The sequence below is a fragment of the Macrobrachium rosenbergii genome, chromosome 55 (genome assembly GCF_040412425.1).
Source record: "Macrobrachium rosenbergii isolate ZJJX-2024 chromosome 55, ASM4041242v1, whole genome shotgun sequence".
Taxonomy (NCBI): domain Eukaryota; kingdom Metazoa; phylum Arthropoda; class Malacostraca; order Decapoda; family Palaemonidae; genus Macrobrachium; species Macrobrachium rosenbergii.
In genome coordinates this window covers 75617663-75642109 of record NC_089795.1, presented here as the reverse complement: position 1 = coordinate 75642109, position 24447 = coordinate 75617663, and the positions used below count along the sequence as shown (strand labels likewise).

At 36.1% G+C, this 24447-nt stretch overlaps 1 long non-coding RNA gene across 2 annotated transcripts in view; it reads left to right on the top strand.

Annotated features, from left to right (window-relative positions):
• The window catches only part of LOC136835435 (uncharacterized), a 154259-nt gene that overhangs the window by 57138 nt on the left and 72674 nt on the right, over positions 1 to 24447 (top strand). The gene's annotated exons all lie outside the window — the stretch shown is intronic.

The following is a 24447-nucleotide window of genomic DNA, read 5'->3' as shown; positions in this document are numbered from 1 at the left end:
AAAGTTTTTAGAATCAAGCACTCCTTGAAGGTACTGCTTGCCTTTAGATGAATCTCAGTTTAATGCCCAGGAGGGGGGATTGTAGACCTTCAGTTATCTCTCCAGTTTACTAACAACAGTTTATCTGTGCGTGTCACTAATGAGCATCCCTATAGCTTTTATGCCTCAAACGAGCCCTGAGGGTCCTAAGTATGACAACGAACAGCGTTTACGAGCGGAAAGAGCGATATTAAAGCTTTTTAACTGATATTGGTTTCAGGTAGTATCTGAAGATTCGTGTTCCTCTGAGCAGTGGGAAGTATTAAATATTTCATATTACGTTTTTTCTAAGCAAAGTGAATTTAATCCTTCAATAAAAATAGCTGGGACAGATGGAGGAACTCCAAACAGTCGTCAGCAGTGTAAAGGAATGCACCATAAAAATATTGAAAAAAGAATACTGAACAAAACCAGGCATTTTAGTAGAGCGTGTACATTTCCTATATATCAAAGTTTTGCAATTATACTTCGTTAGAATTTTCATTGAATTAAATGCTTACTGTTGTAACTGCTGAACTGAAAGGACGCTTCATTTCGCTACAGATACTGCTTGCTGATAAGGAGTATGGGAAAATTAAATGTAAATGAATAAAGCCACAGCTAAAGTGTTGTTGAATGCCCTATCAATTATAGACGTAAACCAGGCGCGTCGTACTTGAGTGCAGGGCGTATTAGTCCATTCAATTATAGGACTATAGTGATTGTGATGCCATTTATCCTGTACATAAGTGACTGGCAAATATGGTCGCTTGCAACTAATGAATTGCTGCTATTTTATGACACGATAATTACCTGGTTTAGAGCAAAAGCAACGACTGAAGAGTTCGCAGTAGGTATTGTTTTGTTGTGTTTACCCATGAATGTGATGAGTTTCTTTGGCTACTCCTGATACTAGATATCCAGGACCCTTTAATTTCCATTTAAGCTCTTAGATTTAATGCATTCTGCGCTTCCAGAGTCATTTGCTGCTCTGCTAAGCTCTGGAATTTCAAGTTTTCCTCCTTTATAGTGTTCTTTAATTTCCAGTTAAGTTCTTGAATTTCATTCTCTCTCCCTTCCAGAGTTATATCCTTTCGACGTTTCCAGCCCTTTGGTTTCTGGCTGAGCTCTGGAACTTCATTCCTCTTTTTGCTTGGCAAATCCAGTAACTTCCAGTTGAGCTCTAGAACTTTATACTTCAGCTTTGAATTTCATACCTTTGCTTTTCAGTTAGGCTGGAATTACATAACTTCCATTTCCAATATTCGTGACTTCCAGTTTGTTAAGATGTGGGTATACCATTGAATAGGATTGCTCAAGATATACCTTAATTGGAGCTTAGGACTCATTTTCTCTCATTTGTTCCTTGCTCGTAAAAGAGGAGAAATGGTAATATGCTTGAGAACTTATCATCATTATTTTTGTTTTAATTCCTCGCCGTTCTTATTTGACGCTTCCTAACTTGAGGAATTCTGAAGCGAATGATCACTAGCTTACTCTTGCACATGGCGGAATTCTAACTCAGTACGCTACACTCCCTAATTCCTACCAGATTACTGTTCTTGAACCTTACTGTTGCCCTGGGGGGTGCCTAAGCTTTTGATTTGTTGGAAGGTTACGTGAGGATTATATAAACTCATTCAGCTGTAATCCGTGATATAGAAGACAGCGGAACTTTATAATCATATTTGTTAAGGGAAGCATCTATTAAGGGCGGTAAAGACTGCGATACGCCTCTCTCTCTTTGCAGAAATGGCTGTTATTAAGGTTTTATGCTCACATTCTGTGTAATGTAGTGAACCAATTACGGATTAAGCGAGGCAAGGTGTAACTGACCCTATTAATTTCAACGCGGTGCAGACGACAGCAGGAGGTTTAAAGCTTGCCACCTTCCAAGTAAATAAGATTTATTTACTTATTTTTTGCTGTTCACAACCTCGAACGTCTGAGTCAAGACTTAATTCCACCTTCAGTGTGGGATCGAGACTACACGCTCCAAAGGAGAGTTTTCTTCACGTGTTTCCGTTGGAGATTTTAGGCTTTCATGTACAGAACGTATTAAAAAATATACGCGGGAAGCTGAAAGTTGAGGATGCCTTAGAAAAATATAAATATTTGTTTAAGTCACGATTGTCATGGTAGTATTTCTTCGTGTGCCTTAAAGTTTGAAATTGCGTTAATTTTCTTCCTAGCGTTCTATAATTGCTTTCCTAAAAGCAAATCTTTCCATTCCCGGTGAGGACACACACACACACACACACACACACACACACACACACACACACACACACACACACACACACACACACACACACACACACACACCCCAACTCCTTTCCCTTAACTTCATTCAGGCTTAGATACGAACTGGTTTTACTGTGTTGACATGTGCCTTCGCGCCCCCTCCCCCCCAAAAAAAAAATTGATATGTTTCTCTGACGGTTTCTCGTTATTCATTTGTCTTAACCACAGTTATTCTGTTACTGGTTTCTTTCAAGAAATTTACTAGCTTTAACACCTTACATCAAACTATACTCTTGAGATGCCAAAATTGGCAGAGAACGTGATTTAAGCCCTAGAACGGTACCGTTTAACTCAGGTAACGTAAAATAATTGAAGATCTTAAGGGGTCACGTCCAACGAATGAATATACTGACTGAATAGGAAACAAGAAACGAGTAAGGTGCTGCAGAGAGCCCTCTAGTAGTGAAACAGAATTACAGATTTTAACATGACTACCGAATGTGTAAACAAAACTGTAAGTTTTAGGTGAAGAAATATTCAAGAGAATCGTTCAAAGGGCTGAAATGTAATTTCTGCTCATATTTTATCCAACCGATATACGAGGTTATAAAGGGAATGTTGGAAGCCTTGCATCATGAAACTTTAATGTAACAGCAACAAGAATATTAATAGAAGCAGTAATATAATTATGCTAGAAGCTTTTATTTTGAGAAATTGACGATATATTTAACGATATGTAGTTATGTAGTCTGTGATGAGCACGTGCCTAAATATTTAACGATATATAGTCTGTGATAAGCATGTACCTACAAAATTTAGAGATAAATACTCATTAAATTGCCTTTAACGAAGAAAGTGGAGTTCAATCAATTGACCGTGCAATAACGCACTTCAGCAATTAAAGTGAAACTTTAATTTACTGTATTGAATGACTCTTCATCAAACGGCTAGTAGTGTTGTTGTTGCGAGGTATAACTGAGAAATGTAATTTGAAATTTGTTGACACAATATACGTCTCTTTTTTTGTCAAAGCAATATGATATATAACCATACCTTTTCAATCTTTTCCCGCCTGAAAAGTTGCATTGAAAGTGAATTGTGCAGTGCATGTGCTTCATTTGCCTACCGTCAATGAAGATCGATATTCAGGATTATTGTTGTTTTTTATTTTACGAGTATCATTAATTCGTTTTTAACTTGAAAGACAATTGCCCAAGAGTTTGTGTTCATTTGATTTCCGTACATAAAGATGATATTGTTGTTGTTTTTACAATTACCTTTGTTGATGTTATGTTCTGCCGCCATGTCATAAGCAGTAGAATACGCTTTCCATGGAAAGAAAAGTTTTTTCCTCTTATCCACGTTGCCACGCCACACATAATATTCAGCATAGCCAGGAAAATGCCCCTCGGCCAATATAAAGCTGATAGTACTACACGGGCCGCGCTCTCACTACGTGATACACAGCGCGTGCATTGGACTACTAAATTTTCATGCTAACCAGGTGCATTTCGTCGCTTCAGTGTGCCTGAGAAGGCTAATTATAGGTTAAAAAGTCGCTTTTCTGTCGGTCATGTGCTTTAGAGTACAGAAGTTAGGTTGAAATGGTGCGTATCGGCTGGGAAAGTTCCTTACATGAAGTCGAAATGAAGCTTTTCTTGTAGAAAAGTGCGCTATAGGAGGTTAGAATATTGTGTTTTTTTTTTTTTTATTTGAAAGGTCCGCTACATTATGATAAAATAGCGCTTTCCTGTTGCAGATTCGCTTTAAAGTGCCAAGGCTGTGCTGAGCCGTATTCTAAGAAAAAAAATCTTTTTTTTTTTAGTTTTCTGTAAAAGCAAACTATTGAGATGGCTTTGTCTGTCCTTCCGCACTTTTTCTGTCCGCCCTCAGATTTTAAAAACTACCGGAGCTAGAGGGCTACAAATTGGTATCTTGATCATCCACCTTCCAATCATCAAACATACCAAATTACAGCCCTCTAGCCCAATAGTTTTTTTTTATTTTATTTAAGGTTAAAATTAGCCATAATTGTTCGTCTGGTAACGTTATAGGACAGACCACCGCCGGAACGTGGCTGAAAGTTTCATGGGCCGCGGCTCTTACAGTATTTATACGCTTTACAGAAAACTCCATTGCGCCGAAGAAACTTCGGCGCATTTTTTACTTGTTTATACAGATTAAGTAAAAAATAATTCTGTCATTATTGAAAATATTCAGTAGAATTTTTTTTATTTTTAGGTTAAAAAGATTAAAATAATGCCGTCTCTATTGGAAATGTGCCGTGGAAAGTAAATTTTATTTGCGCTGGCACTAACCTGGTTTCAAATGATTTTTATATCCTCCGCTAACATGGAAAGGCCAGAAAGTTTAACTGTTGATTAGCGTTTTTGGTTTCATTCTTTTCGTTTAATAATACATTACTTCTCTTTGTTTCATTACCTTTCTAATATTCATCTATATATTAAATTCAGAATTTTGAAAACAAGAAATAAAGGAGAGAGAGAGAGAGAGAGAGAGAGAGAGAGAGAGAGAGAGAGAGAGAGAGAGAGAGAGAGAGAGAGAGAGAGAGAGAGAGAGAGAGAGAGAGAGAGAGAGAGAGAGCTAAGAATAAGTTTACATTGCGAATCCCCTGTAAGGAATACCAATATAAACAAATTTAACGAAATTAAAATTACAGGCTAAATGTAAGCAATAATAGTCGGAATATGGAAGAAACGAAGAATAAATTACACGAAATTGAAACGGAAATGTAATTTACAGTCGAAGTAAGATATATTCGTAAGAGGTTAATGACGCAGGGAGAGGGAAGTCGCGGCGATGCACGCGAGATGAATAAAAGATGCAAAACGGATTAATTGGATAGAATGGATGGATGAAAAATGCACAAGGGGACTGGAAACAGCAATCTTGTTTCATTAAACAAAAGAAATGAAGAAGAAAGGATGGATGGAAGGGGAGAAAAATAACGCTTCTTAAGTGGAGGAGACAATGTTCATAAGTGTAGGATTAAAGATGGCGCTATTGTGTGAAAAGATTAAAGTAAAAGAAAGCTAGGAAATGGGTAAAAGAAACGACAACAGTATGTCGTTATTCTTCGCTTGGAAGAGAGAGAGAGAGAGAGAGAGAGAGAGAGAGAGAGAGAGAGAGATGAAAAAAAAAATATAAGTGTTCTTAGGCTAAAATATTGAAGTGACCCCGAGCTGTTCACTTGTCTTTCATTATATTTTCATAAACTTTAGGCAGATCCAACTCTACAGCTTTTCGAGGGATGGCAGCGAATTATTAAAAGGAAGGGTTGGAATAGTTTTTGTTTAAATGAATTTTTGAGGGAACGGGAGTAGTCTTTTTAACCGCTAAAAAGCAGCGTCTGTGTATAACATTCGAATTCAAAACGTGAGGGTAATATTCGGACTTCCTCATAAGCCTGAGAAGTTAGTCCGTTCAACATCTCGTTCATCAAGCAAAGACGATCATAGGAAAATTAGTTCTGGAACAAAACAGGTTAATTTAGTTAATGGTTTCAGAACGTTCCCGGTATATTGGGAGTTCCTACCGCGCCTCGGTTGGTGTGAGAAAGAGAAAAACAGATTTTCAGTTTTCTCTCAACTGTCAGTCCCAGACTGCTCTAATGCCGTTATGCCCATGCGCGGGAAAGCCAAGCGGAGTAAATATCATGGAGGTACATATAGCAAGGGACACAACCTGTGATGGAAGTGTTGCTTCGCATCAGATATAAGATACTGAAAAGCAGCAACTAAGAACATCGAGCCTTGAATGAAACTGCCCTCGAGTTAAATAAAAGTTCTTTAGTTTTACTGTTCGTATATGGGGTACAGTTAATAAATGATAAGAACAAACACAATCGAGAAGGGTCTCTTAGGAAAAAAGAGTAAGCGATTTGAAGTGATGTAATAAATGCACAGAGGGAGAGGGGTTTTGGGGAGTGGGGGAGGGATTGCAGAAGAAAAACTGATGTTCGTAGGAATTTATAGAAAATTGTGTAGCGAGGGTATCCGTAGCAATATGCATTAATTGGTTTTGTTAGATTAAACAAGCCAAGTGTAGGCACGTGCGCTTCCCTTAGAGCAGCGGTAACAGTTCGGTTAGCAACAACCCGTTCTGATTTGTATAAGAATGCTCACGGCAAAAAAAAAAAAAAAAATAAATAAATAAAAACTAAAAAAAAAAATAATGAAAAAAATGAAAACTGTAAGAGAGGATGGGTAACTTTGCTATTCTCGGTAATGATTTTATGACGATGGTGAAAAAGTAATTCTAGAGATTTTTATGTCACATCTGTGTATATTCTTTAAAGGCGAAATTAAAGGACTGTGGAACTCTCTTCCTAGTTAGGTTTTTCCTGACAGTTAAAACCGTCCATCCTTCACGGTTTAGTTCTATCGCTTCCGGTTGGGCTAAGCCACATTCCACTTACTACGCCTTTGTTTTTTTTTTTTCGGGACTGGACAAGATAGGAGCATCAGGTTCCTAGCCCTTCGACCTCTACTTGTAATGGAGAGAGAGAGAGAGAGAGAGAGAGAGAGAGAGGTTCACTTTAAGTTAAGTATTGTGTTCCAAGGGAAAGTCGCCCGTGTGTTCGGGAAAGGAGGGAATTTGAGAATCAAGATCGAGTTTTAAGAACTGTTTCTTTTTTCAAGATTTTATTTCTGTTTTTCTGTCGGTGCCACAAGAACAAGAATCGTCGGTAATCGAAGTTACTTTGCCAGAGAAATGCAGTCAAAAGAAAATTTGCATATTGTGGAGTAAAATTGAGAATTAGATAGCGGTACGGGAATATGGGAAATGCTTCCTTGGTGGAAAGAGGCGATGAAATTCTACTAGTTTTTACGTGGCCATTATTTTTCAAGTGATAACTTTTTTCATCAGGTATTTTTATTATTCATGCTTTCGAGGGTGATATTTTAGTATGGTTTTTATTATTTTACTTTTTATTGTTAGCAATTTGGTTTTCTCTTATCATGATCTCCGTGTTGTTTTTTTATACGATGGTGTACTCACTATTTTTTTTATATACAGCCATTTTGCATAGTATAATTAACACAGCGAAAATAATTAGAATATTAAAAAAAAAAAGCTGAAGTAAAATGTTCAGTATTCAAAAATGATTGGAATATTAAAAAATATTCACAAACAAAGCCGGAGTAAATTGTTCAGTATAATTAACACTGCTAGAAAAATAGAACATAAAAAAAATTCACATGGAAAAGATGGAAAACGTGGGAGCTGGGAAAGACGCGAGGCGAAAGCCATCAGGCCACTGACACTCCAATATATTCGTGGCTCTCTTGGTTTTTCCCTCTTCTTTTTGCTATTTGTTGCCTCCTTCCCTCCTTCCCTCCCTCCCTCCTTCCCTCCATCATAGCGTGACGAGAGAACCTGTCAGTAATAGTTAGGAATGTCTTCAACAAAAGTTCTTAGCTTATTCGTACCGACAAGGAACTAACTCGTCCTCTGTAGCATATAATGTCAATATTTTCCATTTTGTTCCTGGAAAGTTATCTTACTAAATCTTTGTATCTATCAATCAGGTTATTGGCTTCTGCGTGGCAGGCACTTTCTATTGCATATATTGCATTTTGTATTTATTTATGATTACATAGCATGGAGATAAGGAACAAGTAAAGTTTGAAGAAAACGGCGTGGCGTGTCCAGAATTCTTGGCTATTAAAATCATCAGGTGTATTACCGGTATATTAACTGTAAATTTTGAGAACTAAGAAGCTTTAGTACCTTTTACAAAGTGCCTTTTTAACTCAAGAGTGATCTTACGTCGAAGAAGCTTTTTGAAAAAATGTGCGAAAGCTTCTTAGTACCTAAATTTTACGGATAATGCATCTATGATATGGGTGTACATGTATATTTTACTACCACTCATTAAATTATAACATCTAGATAAACAGGTAGATACTAAAAACTGTCGTTTCAACGGAAAGCCATCTTCTCAAGAAATCTTGTCCTAGCAGATATACAGACAATGTACTAACTACAATTTCATGAACCTTACAACGTCAGAGTAAGGAGTGCATATTCCGTAAAGATAGAAATACGGGTGAATTTTCGTTGGGTACACTCGTGGAAGTCTCATCAGCAAAGTTCGATCTCTCCCGCGTTATCGGTTCTTAATCCGGATTGGTTGGAGATGAAGACGTTCTCCAGGAAAGGATACTGTTTGCATTAATAGTGATGCAAAACAAGCAAAAAATGCGCCGAAGTTTCTTCGGCTTAATCGAGTTTTCTGTACAGCCGCTACAGCGTATGATCAAGGCCACCGAAAATAGATCTATCTTTCGGTGGTCTCGGTATAGTGCTTTATGAGCTGCGGCCCATGAAACTAATCACGGCCTGGTAGTGGCCTATCATATATCATTGCTAGAAGCACGATTAGGGCTAACTTTAACCTTAAATAAAATGAAAACTACTGAGGCTAGAGGACTGCAATTTAGTATGTTTGATGATTGGAGGGTGGGTGATCAACATACAATTTGCAGCCCTCCAGCTTCTGTAGTTTTTAAGCTCTGAGGGCGGACAGAATAAAGTGAGGACCGACAGACAAAGCCGACACAATAGTTTTCTTTTATAGAAAACTAAAATTAAATAGTAAAAAGAAATGTGTATCCGTTTTAATTTTCTTAGGCTCCGGTACGATGACAAGGACATTCAGCTATGAGATGAAACTTTATCCTTCTGGTATCGCCATCTGTCATATTGTTTCCTCACGGTTTATTCGCACAGGCTACGCCCAGGTTATTCAGAACTCAACAGTGCAAATATACATTCGTTGGAAACACTGTATAATGGCATAACTTTCTTTGCATTTAATTTCGGAAACATGATTTCGCAGGAACCCAAGAACTTTCATATTCAAGATTTTTAGAACCACTTCTGTTTCCAATGTACATGTGTGTGTGTGTGCGCGCTCGTGTGTGTGTGTATATATATATATATATATATATGTATATATATATAATATATATATATATATATGTATGTACACTATAATATATATACAGTATATATATATACAGTATATATGTGTGTAAAAGCCTATATATATATATGTATATATATAAATATATATATATATATATATATTATATATATATATATATATATATATATATAAAACTCGATACATATACAGCAAGTAATACAAAACATGGCGGTTATATAGTCGAAATGTATGCTAAAACGGAGCGACGAATTCGTTAAATGCACAAGTTTTCGTCATTTCCTTCCCAAGTGTTCAAAGTGAAGCAAAATACAAAATACATGTGTAGTAAATAAAATAACTGAATAATAAAAAAACAAAATATATAAATAGTACGACTCCTCCGAACTGTAAGACTAATGTTGTGTTGTTGTCAGTTCTCCTTAAAACATTAAGATTTGCTCTAAACTCAGGTCAGCCATAGGTTGAAAGAATCCTGCAGAAAAAAATGTATAACAAGGTAATGAAAACCTACAAAATATTTAATGAGAATCTGCGACCCATGTGAGTCATTAAAATCAACGCCTATGTTTGCGTTCATACTCTTTAACAGCTGACGATTTGTCGAACCTTGATCGAAAATAGCCGCCTCTGAAAATTTATGATAGTCACTTGTAGAGAGTTTTAGAAGTCACATGTAGAAAGTTTTAGAAGTCACATGTAGAGAGTTTTATAAGTCACAAGTAGAGAGTTTTAGAAGTCACATGTAGAGAGTTTTAGAAGTCACATGTAGAGTTTTATAAGTCACAAGTAGAGAGTTTAGAAGTCACATGCAGAGTTTTAGAAGTCACATGTAGAGAGTTTTATAAGTCACAAGTAGAGAGTTTAGAAGTCACATGTAGAGAGTTTTATAAGTCACAAGTAGAAAGTTTTAGAAGTCACATGTAGAGAGTTTTAGAAGTCACAAGTAGAGAGTTTAGAAGTCACATGCAGAGTTTTAGAAGTCACATGCAGAGAGTTTAGAAGTCACATGCAGAGAGTTATAGAAGTCACATGTAGAGTTTTAGAAGTCACATGTAAAGAGTTTTATAAGTCACGAGTAGAAAGTTTTAGAAGTCACATGTAGAGAGTTTAGAAGTCACATGTAGAGAGTTTAGAAGTCACATGTAGAAAGTTTTAGAAGTCACATGCAGAGAGTTTTAGAAGTCACATGCAGAGAGTTTTAGAAGTCACATGCAGAGAGTTTTAGAAGTCACATGCAGAGAGTTTTAGAAGTCACATGCAGAGAGTTTTAGAAGTCACATGCAGAGAGTTTTATAAGTCACAAGTAGAGAGTTTTAAAAGTCATATGTAGAGAGTTTTAGAAGTCACATGTAGAGAGTTTAGAAGTCACATGTAGATAGTTTTTTACGTCACATGTAGAGAGTTTTAGAAGTCACACGTGGAGAGTAAGTCACATGTAGTTTTATGTCACATATAGAGGGTTTCAGAAGTCACATGTAGAGAGTTTTATAAGTCACATGTAGCTTGATGTCACATGTAGAGAGTTTTAGAAGTCACACGTGGAGAGTTTTAGAAGACACATGTGGAGAGTTTTAGAAGACACATGTGGAGAGTTTTAGAAGTCACACGTGGAGAGTTTTAGAAGTCACATGCAGAGAGTTTTACAAGTCACATGTGGAGAGTTTTACAAGTCACATGCAGAGAGTTTTACAAGTCACATGCAGAGAGTTTTACAAGTCACATGCAGAGAGCTTTAGAAGTCACATGTAGAGATTTTTAGAGGTCACATATAGAAAGTATGATGTCACGTGGAGAGTTTTATAACTGGATATTGCGTTGAATTTCATGGGATCTAGTAGCTTGTTATTGCATAACCGCCTGCCCAATCAATCCCGCGTGCTGTGTCATTAGTCTTTTGATCTCTTCTGACAAGCCATCAGAGCTCGTTATTTCGCATTGACAGGTCCTTGCCTTTGTACCTGGTATTGAACGCATTGCATTACACACACAGATCTTTTTATTAAAAGAGAAATTGGCAGCTTTTCATTTTTATGTAGAAAATTTGTCCCGTTAAAAATAGTCGTGACTCAAGAGCAACACTAGGATTTTTTTTTATTTACTGGCCGAAATGAGAATATTCTGGAGATGAAAAAAAAATTAAAAAAGAATGATTTGCAAAAAGGATTCAAAAAAGAAACAAGGATATTTGAGATTTTTTTTATCCCATTTAAAAGTACACCACTGGTTTTTGACAGCTTATTAGAATAATAATAATAAAAAAAGAATCAGTTCAGGGATCGAAATTATTGATGATGTATTGGTAAAAGTAATAAAAGTGGACATAAATTAAAGGCAGGCACAGCAAGGAAACGAAAAATTAAGCATTGGTTTTCATTTCAATGAGATTATTCTCTTCAACAAGAAAGCTTTTTCAAAAGTCTTATTTCTCCATTATTGCATTTTCAGTATATTGAAAAGATGTGGGAAGATAATTTTCAGTTAAGTATAATAAGAAATTATAGCAAATGGTTTTAAAGCAAGGTGAAAATTCAGGTATGAAATGGGGATTGTAATGTTTGAGAGAATATTTATGCATGCTAAATTTCAATAATATAGTGGTGTTATCTCTCATTTTGAGCTTTATTTCGGTTTCATGATGTTTAGTGTTTCAAACAGCAACAGCATTCATTCCATCTTTCACACTACCTATGCCTGGAACATGTTATCCTTATTGAGCAAAATGGCTTTATCCCTTGTAAATACCTCTTCCACGTAGATTGTTCATTAAACTTTTTAATGAGATTAATAAGCATTATAGCCCTCAATTGGTGCATCTGATGAAAACACAAGGGGGGGATGCTGTGAACTAATTTAATAGTAAATCTCACTGGTAGTTGCTAAATATCTACAAAGTGATTTATTTCCCAGACCAAAGGTCAGTGGTATGGGCAGCTTAATACAGAGTCAAGCACAGGTTTGAAGAAAGCTTGAAAAGGGAAAGGGTAGGAAGAAAAACAGAGGAAGCAATAGACCGTTTAGCCTTTTAAAGGAAGGGAGGAAATAAGAGTCACTTAGTAAACTAATATAAAATGACGCCTCGGAAAGATGTTGCATTTGATATGCCCTTTGCCTTAAAACATTATACTTAGAATTAAGAGTGAAAGGGTATGTGACTTCCAGTGTAATGATTTTTCTTCGCGGGAAGTGGCACCTATTTGAGTAAGGCAGAAAGAGTTCCAATACATTTCTTACGTTGTTCTTGAAGAGTTCCCCAATAGGCCTTCCATTGTATTTTCTTAGCACTTGACTAATCTCCTCGTACAAGGATTTAACAATAATTTAAAAGATACTTACTGTACTGTGATTATGATTGGAGATTTTATAAAAGGCAGTTATCTTAGCGGATTGAGATGGAGGATAAGGGTAATTCTTGATGGGGCAATAGTAGTAGTATTATTAGTATTTTTAACTAACGGGACTGAATTCTATAGAAGTGTGTTAATACGAGAGGAAAAAAGTTAAGTATATCTTAGTTTAACCAGACCACTGAGCTGATTAACAGCTCTCCTAGGGCTGGCCCGAAGGATTAGATTTATTTTACGTGGCTAAGTACCAACTGGTTACCAAGCAACGGGGCCTACAGCTTATTGTGGAGGAGTTCAAAAGATGTATTAGTTTGTTCAAGTGGATACACGGGCAGCCCGCATGACTATGGTTTATTTTATCATTAGTTGGTGTTATTTCTCGGGAGTCTTCCTGACACTTAGCCATGGTGATTCAAGTTCAGTATTGTTAATATGTTGCCCTGGTCTTATCATCGCCATTGTTATTATTATTATTATTATTATTATTATTATTATTATTATTATTATTATTATTATTATTATTGATGTTGTTTATTTTTTTTGAGGTTTTCTATGTGATTCTGTGCATGTCATTTTCCCAGGTAGACTGAACTTAACAATGTTTGTTAAGTTGTGAAATGAAGAGCTTTAAACGAACATGGCTCCTGAGACGAGCTGATTTCCGTCGGCTCGGAAAGGAGCCACACTTAATTAAGTGTGGTGACAGTCAGCTTAGGACTGACTCTTAAGCAACTCCAGGAATGCGCTTGATGTTTATGCAAGTCTCCTTGTTGTCCAGAGAACTGCATTCTATTGGAAATACATCAGTGTCGTTCCTGCATGTTATTGGAAATTACATTGATTTCACTGATGCATTGTATTGGAAAATAACTTCACTTCATTACTACAGTTTACTGAAACATTCATTAATCATTAATTTCAATTAAATATATATGTATATATATACTGTGTGTATATATATTTATATATACGAGTATATATATATATATATATATATATATATATTATTTATTATATATATATATATATATATATATATATATATATATATTTTTTATTTATTTATTCACGTGTCTTGTTGAGAGAGAGAGAGAGAGAGAGAGAGAGAGAGAGAGAGAGAGAGAGAGAGAGAGAGAGAGAGAGAGAGAGAGAGAACCAGGTGATTCGAGGAAAATATTATTGGTTCTTGAGTTTCCGGGCGTGCACTTAATTTCATATTTCATCATCACCTAATTATTTTCTTGTTGTCAATACATGATGAAGTTTCCGCAAAGGAAAATGGTTTTGTAGGTAAAGAATTAAATGTGTCTTAGAGAAAAATTAGCTAATTAAGTCGTTTTAAAAGAGATATATAACTTGTAAAAGTTTAATAGAGCAATGCCAGATTTGTGCTCGGTCCCTCATATCTTGGCTGTGGATAGACCTTCATTTAGTATTCAGTATTAATCAGTTTAGGATAGACATACTATTTTGCTGTACCAGCGATGTCCAGCACAACTTACTTTGCGTCGGTGTAAAAAACAAAATTTTAATCTTGAAAAATTGTCCCAAAACCAATTACTGCATGTCTCTCTGTGGCAGTGGAAATACGCGGATGACTCTCTCGCATAAGACATACTTTCACATGGTCATACCACTCAGTACTAAGAAGTTTATATTGAGATCAAAATGTATTGTTAACCTGTCTAATATTAAATCTTAAAATAATAGCACAGTCGACGATATAGCAAATTGCATACATGTAAAATATTCCATCTTTCTCCTTGTGTTGGCGTTCATATCTGATAATTTAACTGTAACCGCATTAAAGATATTTCATAACAGTATTGTTATCTTTGTGGTATGATTTATCCCCTCCAAACTCGTCTTCCGCCTCTCTCTCTCTCTCTCTCTCTCTCTCTCTCTCTCTCTCTCTCTCTCTCTCTCTCTCTCTCTCTCTCTCTCAATTATCACTGGTGCTGTATTTTTAAGCTAATTGAGGATGCTTTACAACATTAGAACAAATAAAGTAAAACATGCAGTACATCAGTAGAGATGTACACTGTGTACCTTTATTTGTTTATATAAACCAGTCCTCAGGGTTATTTTGGAGAGCGGGGTAGGACACCAGGGACGTTGAATGTTTCAGAACTGATTGTATAACTCTTGATAACTCTGAAACCGTATGAAAATGAATGAAAACATATTTGGAGCTACAAAAAAAAAAATAGGACGTTGTTATTTTGTAACTGGGGTACTATTTATTACTGAATTTGAAAAAATCTGACCATACTTCCCCTTTAAGACTACAGAATTGATATTGTATCTCATATTACTCTTAGAGACTGACGTAGTTTTTTCAGGTAAAATGGTACTGTACATGAATAGGGAAATAAGATTTTAAGAAAGTTTTTCATTTTTGAACAGTTTTGTTTTTAAGAGACACATATTCTGATGACGTCTGTTGAATTTTCTATATTTTCATGTAACAATGATATTGTGAATTTTTAATTTCATTACTCATGCAGCAGTAGTGATATGGAACATTAAATATACAGAATTATTATTATATATGGATATATATATATATACATACAGTATACACACACACACGCACGCACACACACATAATATATATATATAGTATATATATATATATATATATATATATATATATATATATATATATATATATATATATTAACTGCATACTATATATATATATATATATATATATATATATATATATATATATATATATATATATATATATATATATATATATATATATATATATATATATATATATATATATATATATATATATATATATATATATATATATATATATATATATATATACCCTCATGTGATGTGCTGTAGGCATTTACTAAATGTCATTATACATGCTGCCATCGCCTTCTTTAGAAACTATTTGTCTTTTCTACTGAAACGAAGGTTTATTAATTTGCAGAAAACCTTCGTTGAAAATCACATGGCAGCTGGTTAACTACCATTAATACTACTACTACTACTACTAGTGATAATAATAATTTCTAGGAAGACCCATGAAGCCGCCACTGTGATAAACGTGTTCATGTTTGCTCAAACAACATTTAAAGAGAAGCATGACTAAAACGTTACATTAAATAGACAAAGCAGCCCGAACTTCCCCATTAATTGAGGAATAAGACAAAAATAGTGCTGAAAGTAGCATTAGCTGGGAAACATAATAAACTCGTAATCCTAAATGCCACAAGTTGGTGCTGCAGTGATATATTTTCTCAATCTTGGAGTAAATATTACGAAAAGATTAAAGTACCTCCATATATAAATGTTAAACAGTTAAGAAATTTATGGAAGTGAAATGAAGTAAGTTTCCTCAGTCAAGGGGGTTATATATTTTGGTTTGTTTGTATTATCTGTGTGTTTGTCTGCGTCTCTCAGTTTGTTTGTATCTCCATGTCAGGAGTACGTGAAACTTATGAGTGGATTTTGATGAAACTTCGTGCGAACATTCCGTGTGTCCCCAAGATTTTAATCTTTTGTGAAAAACCATTGTTTCAAAAGTCAAAGGTCACGCTCACTTATATTTATGGTTTAAATGCTTCAAAGCTTATCACATGTTTGTGGTACTCTCATATAGTTAAAAGTCAGACGTCAAGGTCACTTATTTGTAGTGGTTTAAATGCTTCATAGCCGGTTACTTATCTGCTGTATCCTTCCATATATTTGTTAGTTATTTGGTACTTTCTGATAATTGACTTATCCAAGGTTTTTTAAAAGGTCTAAGGTCTAGGCTATCAAGGGTCAAGGTAACAGGAGAGGTTGGAATTTTTTTATGTGTACATGAGCCAAAAAAGTTTAAAAAGTTTATTCAGTGTTAAGTGGCCTTGCGAAGGTATTCTTGGTGCTGTGTGTTCTTGCCTTTAATTTATTGTGGCTGCCTGTCGGTTTTGTCCTTGAAGAAATTAAAATGAACTCCGCCTAATTAACACACTGTCCCGCTCTCCCTTTACACTACTAAGTTTCCACGTTAATGGCATTTCATTGTGTAGCTCTCTCTCTCTCTCTCTCTCTCTCTCTCTCTCTCTCTCTCTCTCTCTCTCTCTCTCACCTTAAGGCTATGACTTTACCTTTTATCCCGATCATCCGATTGTCAACGTGTATTTTAGAATCATTTCAAGACTGAAAACACATATTAAAATACAGTACACCTCCAAAGTTGGCCAAAAAGCTTTAGCCCCAGTAAGAGGTGATGGTAAAGAAAATTAAATTATTTCAACCTCAGAACTACATAATTCTATAAAAGAGAGAGTTCTCAACAATACATTAGGTACTTCGACAAACCGCAGCAGACGCTGCACACATTATTAAGTTTCCCGGATGTGAGGGCCATGTTTTGCTGATAATTCTTGTCGCTTCATCGTTTGAGCTCTTTTATTTGCTGTTCCCTCGCGGCTCCAAAAGATTTTTTCAACAAGGGCAAAATTTATTAGTCTAATTTCCATTTTCGCCAAGCTGCTATACCAACTTAAGAAATTCTGGCCTTTTTTTTTTTTTTACCTAGAAATGAGGTTACTTCATTGCATTTACATCCAGGTCACACCTGTGAAAGGTGAACAAACCATAAGCCTCTCTGCTTAGGGTGCAACGCCACTGCTTTTTGGAAAATTTAGTCAAAGGCTAATGGACCCTCTCTCGAAGGAAAGAAAGCATTTGGTATCCTTTAGACGGGCAGAGTAGGATTCCAACTTCGTCTCACCGGAAGCTGCAGTGGCCTACTCAGAACTAGATATCCCACGATAAACAGGTCTTCCCTAGGCTTGCAGGCTACTGATCTCAATGTAGGGATCAGTGGTTTGTAAAAGGTTCACTAAAAAATCAGTTTCTGAGAACCGTTGTGTACGCACAATCAGCAGTGATGTTTGTTCATTCACATATTATTTTCCGTTGCGTCATTATATGCTTTAAACAACTTTCACTTAAACTTCTTGGACTTTTTCCATGCCTAATTATCAGTGTTAAACTTCTTGGACTTTTTCCATGTATAATTATCAGCAACACTTTTCATGCAGAGAATACTTGGTTTAGTGGTCCTTTCGTGTCCTCAAACTTTTGGCTCCTTTGATCCGCCTCCACTGAACAACTTGTGCACAACTATTGCTACATATTTTCTTTTCACTATCACTATGATTTTTTTTTTTCATTTTTATGTAATCTGCCACTTCATTTTTCTATCATCCATACAAACATCAGTTATGCGAAAGATTGGCTTTTAAGTGTTGTTAAATTATTGTTGCAAAATATTTTGCTTTATTTGTTGTTTAAAGAAATTATTATGTTTTCATGTGTAATTATGCTTTTTAATCATGATTATACAGGTTAATTCATTAAGCATGTAGCAAAACGCAATAGAGATGTTAGATACCGCTCTGGAAAAAGCGAAAATCTTTTTTGTTTTCCGCAGAGCCCAACACAGGGGTAAAATAGAAGCAGAAAATTAACGGCGGTAATTCAAAATCGATTGTGTGATGGCTGGGAGTTCAGTAAATCGATATATCGGCTTATGGTGATGGCTAAAGATTTTGTAACTGGAGTGTAAGAGGAGATACGGGGTGGAGGGGGAGAGGGAGGGAGGGCGTGGGTTGCGAGTAAGGCCATATATTGGGGAAAGAAGAGAGGGAGGGGCCACCCAGGTAGGATGAGGATGGTGGGGCCGTGGTTAGGATAGGGGATAGCAGGCGACTGAGTTCCGTGGGCCTCAGAGAAGATTGGAAATGGATGATGATTAGGAGTGGATAGAGGATGATGGCTGGGAGGAGGATAGGGACGTGTTGTGTGGTATTGACTGATTTGGAAATTAGCGGAAGGGGGAATGGCCGGGATTTAGGTTGTATTCGAAATTGTTCGAGGAATTTGGTGAATTGAGGAGAAGCCGAATTTTGTGGTCCCTTGTATTCACTGGTTAGTTTGCCAGGCATAAATCTTGTATACGAGTTATTCTAATCATAGTCATAATGCACTAACAAGTGTAGTACGTAAAGACTGCAGGCCAATAAATAAAAAAAAGGAAAACTTGAACGGGTGTTGCCATATTATAGTGTAGGTAAACTAATTATCAGATTACCTGCCGTTTAACAGAATTCTCACTCATTACATGATGAAATCTCCTAATTGCATAATGAGAGGTAATTCATAACAGCAAAATAAGCTGGATTATTTCCTAAGGAACATAATAGAATGGAAATGAACTAGGATTAAGGTAATGGTGATTCTTTTTTTTAAATGTCGGGTAGCTACCAAGTTGGCTTTGACGCCGTTTCACCTCAGGCTCTATAAGGGGAACCCCAGTGGAGGGAGTTGAAACCCCCTATGGTAATCTTTTGAGAGCAAATGTCAGTTTTAATTCGAGAGTAAAGGCCAAAAGGACAGGCAGTGCGAAGCCCCTTTCTAGTCCTGATCCGAAGGAAATTGAGAAAATGGAAGGAAAAGGGAGGTGTTTAGCCTCGGGAGACGCGATATATTTAGCCTTGTAACTCCACCCCTAGGACTGATCATTATGAGTGATGTGTCCGTAGGGGGTTAGTGCCGTCAGTGCACCTCATGCGGTGCACTGTAGGCATTACTTAATAAGTTTCCTTGCAGCGTGCCTTCGGCCCCTAGCTGCAACCCCTTTCGTTCCTTTTACTCTTCCTCCGTTCATATTCTCTTTCTTTCATCTTACTTTCCACCCTCTCCCAACAGTTGATTCAAAGTGAAACTGGGAGGTTTTCCTCCTGTTACACCTTTCAAACCTTAAACTGTCAATTACCGTTTCAGCTATGAACGACCTCATAGGTTCCAGTGCTTGGCCTTTGGCCTAAATTCTATATTCAGAATTATGAGTGATGTAAAGGTCAGGCTGTTGATACCACGAAACGTTGAAGTTTTGGGAATAGAATATTATTTTTGTACCACACTTTATTAGCGCATGAACAAGGTGTCACAAACAGAATTTATTTTGAATGAATAGAAAAGGTCAGAAAGAAAAATATACTGTGATACTTCTCAGTTTTTGTCATCATGTACGAGAATGACTCTTTACACCAACAGACAACGTATCCCTCCCAAAACATTGAATGAATAGAATAAGAAAGCAAGATTAGATGAATGAATTGTAAAGTGAATCTAGGCAAGAAAAAAAAAGAAACAAAAGTGAATGGTACTGAGTAAAATAAAAATGCTTTGAGCAAAGACTTAGATGAAAGCTTTATAGAAAAGTGAATCAAAGCAAGACCAGGATGCCGGTATACGGAATAAACAGAAGATGTATTGGGCAAAAATATATTATAAAAAAAAAATGAAATATGCAATCGAGTTTTCTGTACAGCTGCTACAGCGTATAATCAAGGGCACCGAAAACAGATCTATCTTTCGGTGGTCTCGGTATAATGCTGTATGAGCACCGGCCCATGAAACTAACCAAGCCCATTGATGGCCTATCCTGTATCGTTGCCATAAGCACGATTATGGTTAACTTAAACTTTAAATAGAATAAAAACTACCAAGGCTACAGGGCTGCAATTTGGTTTGTATGGTTATTGGAGGGTGGATGAATTACATAAAAATTTGCAGCCCTCTAGCCTCAGTAGTTTTTAAGATCTGAGGGTGGACAGAAGAAGTGCGGACGGACAGACAAAGCCGGCACAATAGTTTTCTTTTGCAGACAACTAAAAAGGAAAAATGGGGTGGTAAATCGAAGCAAGGAAAGTGTACAGAGTAAAATAGGAAATATTTCTCGGAATAGAAAGGTTAGATAATCGATTTGTGAAAAAGTAACCGTAAACAAGAAATAAAATAAAAGCGTATACAGACTCAAATAAAAGATAATTTGAGCAAAGACTTTTTTTAACATTGATGAAGATAAGCAGCTTTCTACCGGATGCAGCGAAACGAAATTCATACCCCGGCAGGATGGAAGCCGAGCAAAAGCGGCTGTGATGCCGAGCACGCAGAATTAAAATGGCAAAGATTCTCAGATTTATTTTGTGACAACGGAAGTGATTCTTGACGAAATTCCATTTGCAAACTTTGACTCTTTTTTTTTTTGCTTTTATGATAATAACGCTGTCAGTCTGTCTGTCGATTCTTCTTTGCCTGTTTATTATTATTATTATTATTATTATTATTATTATTATTATTATTATTATTTAGAAGATGAACCTTTTACAACATACGCTGGACCATATATGCATTACAGTAACCTGCGTTACGTAACGAAGCAGATAACTGCATATTATTATTATTATTATTATTATTATTATTATTATTATTCAGAGGATGAACCCTATTCATATGGAACAAGCCCACAGGGGCCATTGACTTGAATTTCAAGCTTCCAAAGAATATGGTGTCCGTTCGAAAGAAGTAACAGAAAGTATTGGGAAATACAGAAAGAGGAGATCAGTTATTAAAAATATATAAATTAACAAATTAATAAATAAATAAAAATGTAAGTAAAATGTTAAAATACAAGTTGAATTGTATTAGGGTAGTAATATAATTTAGAAAATATATTTTGATTTGAGATTGATTTATTAAACAAAAATTTCACCTTTTCATCTATGTCTGTATTATTATTATGTTGAGCAGATATCATTCGAAATGAAAAATAAGTTTTCTCTTGCTCTGCCGACTTACAGATATTCTTGGAAATACACAATTTTTTTCATGTATGCGTTTGTATAGGTAGACAAGTTATCTATCCTTCGAACCGATAGTTTTCCTTTAGTTGGGTCAAAAACTGAGTAAATTAAGGTCTAGTTTTAAAGATGAAACAAGTAAAAAATGCGCTGAAGTTTTTTCGGCACAATCGAGTTTTCTGTACAGCCGCTACAGCGAATAATCAAATCCACCGAAAATAGATCTATCTTTCGGTGGTCTTGGTATAATGCTGTATGAGCAGCGGCCTATGAAACTTTAACCATGGCCCGGTGGTGGCCTGCCCTATATCGTTGCCAGAAGCTCGATTATGGCTAACTTTAACCTTAAATAAAATAAAAAATACTGAGGCTAGAGGGCTGCAATTTGGTGTGTTTGTTGATTGGAGGGTGGATGATCAACACACCAATTTGCAGCCTTCTAGCTTCAGTAGTTTTTAAGATTTGAGGGCGGACAGAAAAAGTGAGGACAGAATAAAGTGCGGACAGAATAAAGTGCCGACGCACAGGCAAAGTCGGCACAACAGTTTTCTTGTACAGAAAGCTAAAAGGAGGTAAATCGCTGAATTACTCAACGTTGCCCTAGAGTTGGGGAGGCGCAGTAGGTTTGCTGATTGATCTAAACAGTGAAGCTTTTTCGTAACCTGTTAGCGGTGAACAAGTGGATTCTGCTATTGTTGATATTTTACCCCTACTACTATTACTACTAAGTAATTAAAATAAAATATCATTATTGTTAATCTGTTTGCCGATACTGCTACTGATCTCGTTGCTTCCATAAAAATTACATATTTTATCTCATTTCTTCAACTTAGTGTCAGAGAGAGAGAGAGAAGAGAGAGAGAGAGAGAGAGAGAGAGAGAGAGAGAGAGAGAGAGAGAGAGAATATAAAATCTTCAACTTGGTTCCCAGTATAAACTAGGGCATGTTTCTTCCTTTGATATTCGTTTCATCTTCGTCAGCCATTCATGAAAGGATGACGAGTGCAGGTCACTCGGGAGCAAGCCATTGTCCGGTGAATATTTTAATGTTACCCTGACCTCTTTTCAAGTTCCCAACTCATAAGTAGGTCGAGGTTATCTGCCGTTTTGTGCCAAGTCGCCGATTATTGCAAGTTTTACTGTTATTCCCGTTCCACACTGTTTCGTGTGAGATTATATTGTTATTGTTCTTGTTCGTTTTTCTCGGGACTTTGACCTTGAATCATTTTGGTAGCTTCGAACACGGAACATGGGATTTGCGACTGAATAGGATAGCTGGTGGAGTACGAAAGCAGTGAAGCAAAAGAATTCGTATCGTTGCAGGAAAAGCCGTATTATATTTCCAGAACACCATTTTCTAGTCCTCAGCTGACGACGGTACCCGTTCACTGCTGGATCAAGTCGTGTGTGGCAGGCCGAGAATCGGACCACGATTCTTGCCAGTGCAAAATAAGCACACTATCAATGGAACCACGGAACACACACACACACACACGCGCGCACACACATATGCATGCACATATAAATTTAGAATACATGGCTTAACTCCAGATTTCTTTCAGACTGCCACTTTCCATGAAGGCCATATGCATTGTTTATATTTTATAACATGTAATTCTCGTGTGTGTTTATATATGTATATATATATATGTGTGTGTGTGTCGCAATGACCTATATGATTCTCTTCCAAACTTGGAAAAGAAATGAAAAAAGGAAATTAACTCAGTTGTGGAATAAGCAGTCTGGCATTATTTTTTATGTGAAAGTTGTTCAGCAATTATTAATAACAATTACATTTCTTTCTTGTACGATAGTATCCACCAAAATCTTTTGATATCTGGTGACTTTGCAAGTGATTCAAAGCTTTACAAACATTTATTTATGTCAGTATATAATAGATAATTCCACGTTGACGGATTGAATATTTTGATAAAATTGATTAATAAAAATCGCATTATACATGAAAAAGAATCGACCTTGAAAATAAGCAGTTTCGAGCAGAATGACCTACGCCCTTTTAAAGGTAGCATGTTTTGACACCAGTGGTAATTTTGATAATAATGTGAACGCGCCGTGGCTTAATACTTTCATTAGTGATGAATGACCTTCCAATAGAGTTTAATAGGCTGCCCAGGACATAGCCATTTGGCACTTATAATTCAATTTCCCTGTCGAATTTAGGCCTGATAAATGGTCACATCAAGTGAAGGGAAAGTACTTAAAGTGTCAGATTGGTTGAATTAGTTCAGAGTCGGTCGGAATGGGCTCGCATAAGGTGTTATGGAGGTTGCTGCTCCTGGATCTACAGTTCTTAAATCCTAATACAGATGTGTATATATATGTATATATATATTATGTATATAATACAGATGTGTGTATATATGTTATATATATATTATACACTTATGTATATGTTTCTGTGTATGTGTGTGTATGGTGGGGGTGTATGAATTCTCTGTGGAATGATTGCTGTTTGCAGATCCACCATGCTGACTGGGGATAGTGGCGAGAGACTGCAGCAACTAGTGAACGGGTTTTTAAAGTGTCTGCAAAAGTAAGGTTGCTGTGTTAAATGGAAATTTGGAAGATGGAACAATGAATGGTAATATGGACGGTGAAAGAATAGAATTGACTGAACTGTATAGGTATCCGGTTGTAGATATAACAGATAATGGTAGGGATGAGAGAAGAAATTAGTCACAGAACAGGGCCAGCAAGAAAGCCACAAAGGTGTCTGCAGCAGAATTGGAAGATTCTTGAACTGCTTGCTGAAGTCAAGATGGGGACGCACGAGGGGCTATTTGAGCCAGCTCATTTATGGAAGTGAACCAGGGACAATGAATGTGAATGAAAGTAATGTTGAAGTTGTTGAAATGAATTGTTAATATAGTTTATGCTGTATAAGAAGAACTGAAAAAGGAAGAAATATAGAGATATATAAATAGTAAAAATGTAAGTTTAGGTGAGGGGAAGGAACAGTGTTTTGAGATGATATGATCACCCTGAAACATGTCTTTCTTAATGTAAAGAGAAATAACAAATAATCGCACTGACTCTAAACACCGTTTCTTCATCCAGCATCTATCTTCATCATATTCTAGTGACTTTGGGGATTAAACAGACGGAAAATTACAAATGAGTTCAGTTTTTTAATTGAATTTAGGATTAAAATATCATGTAAATGTGAAGTCAATCTCTTATTT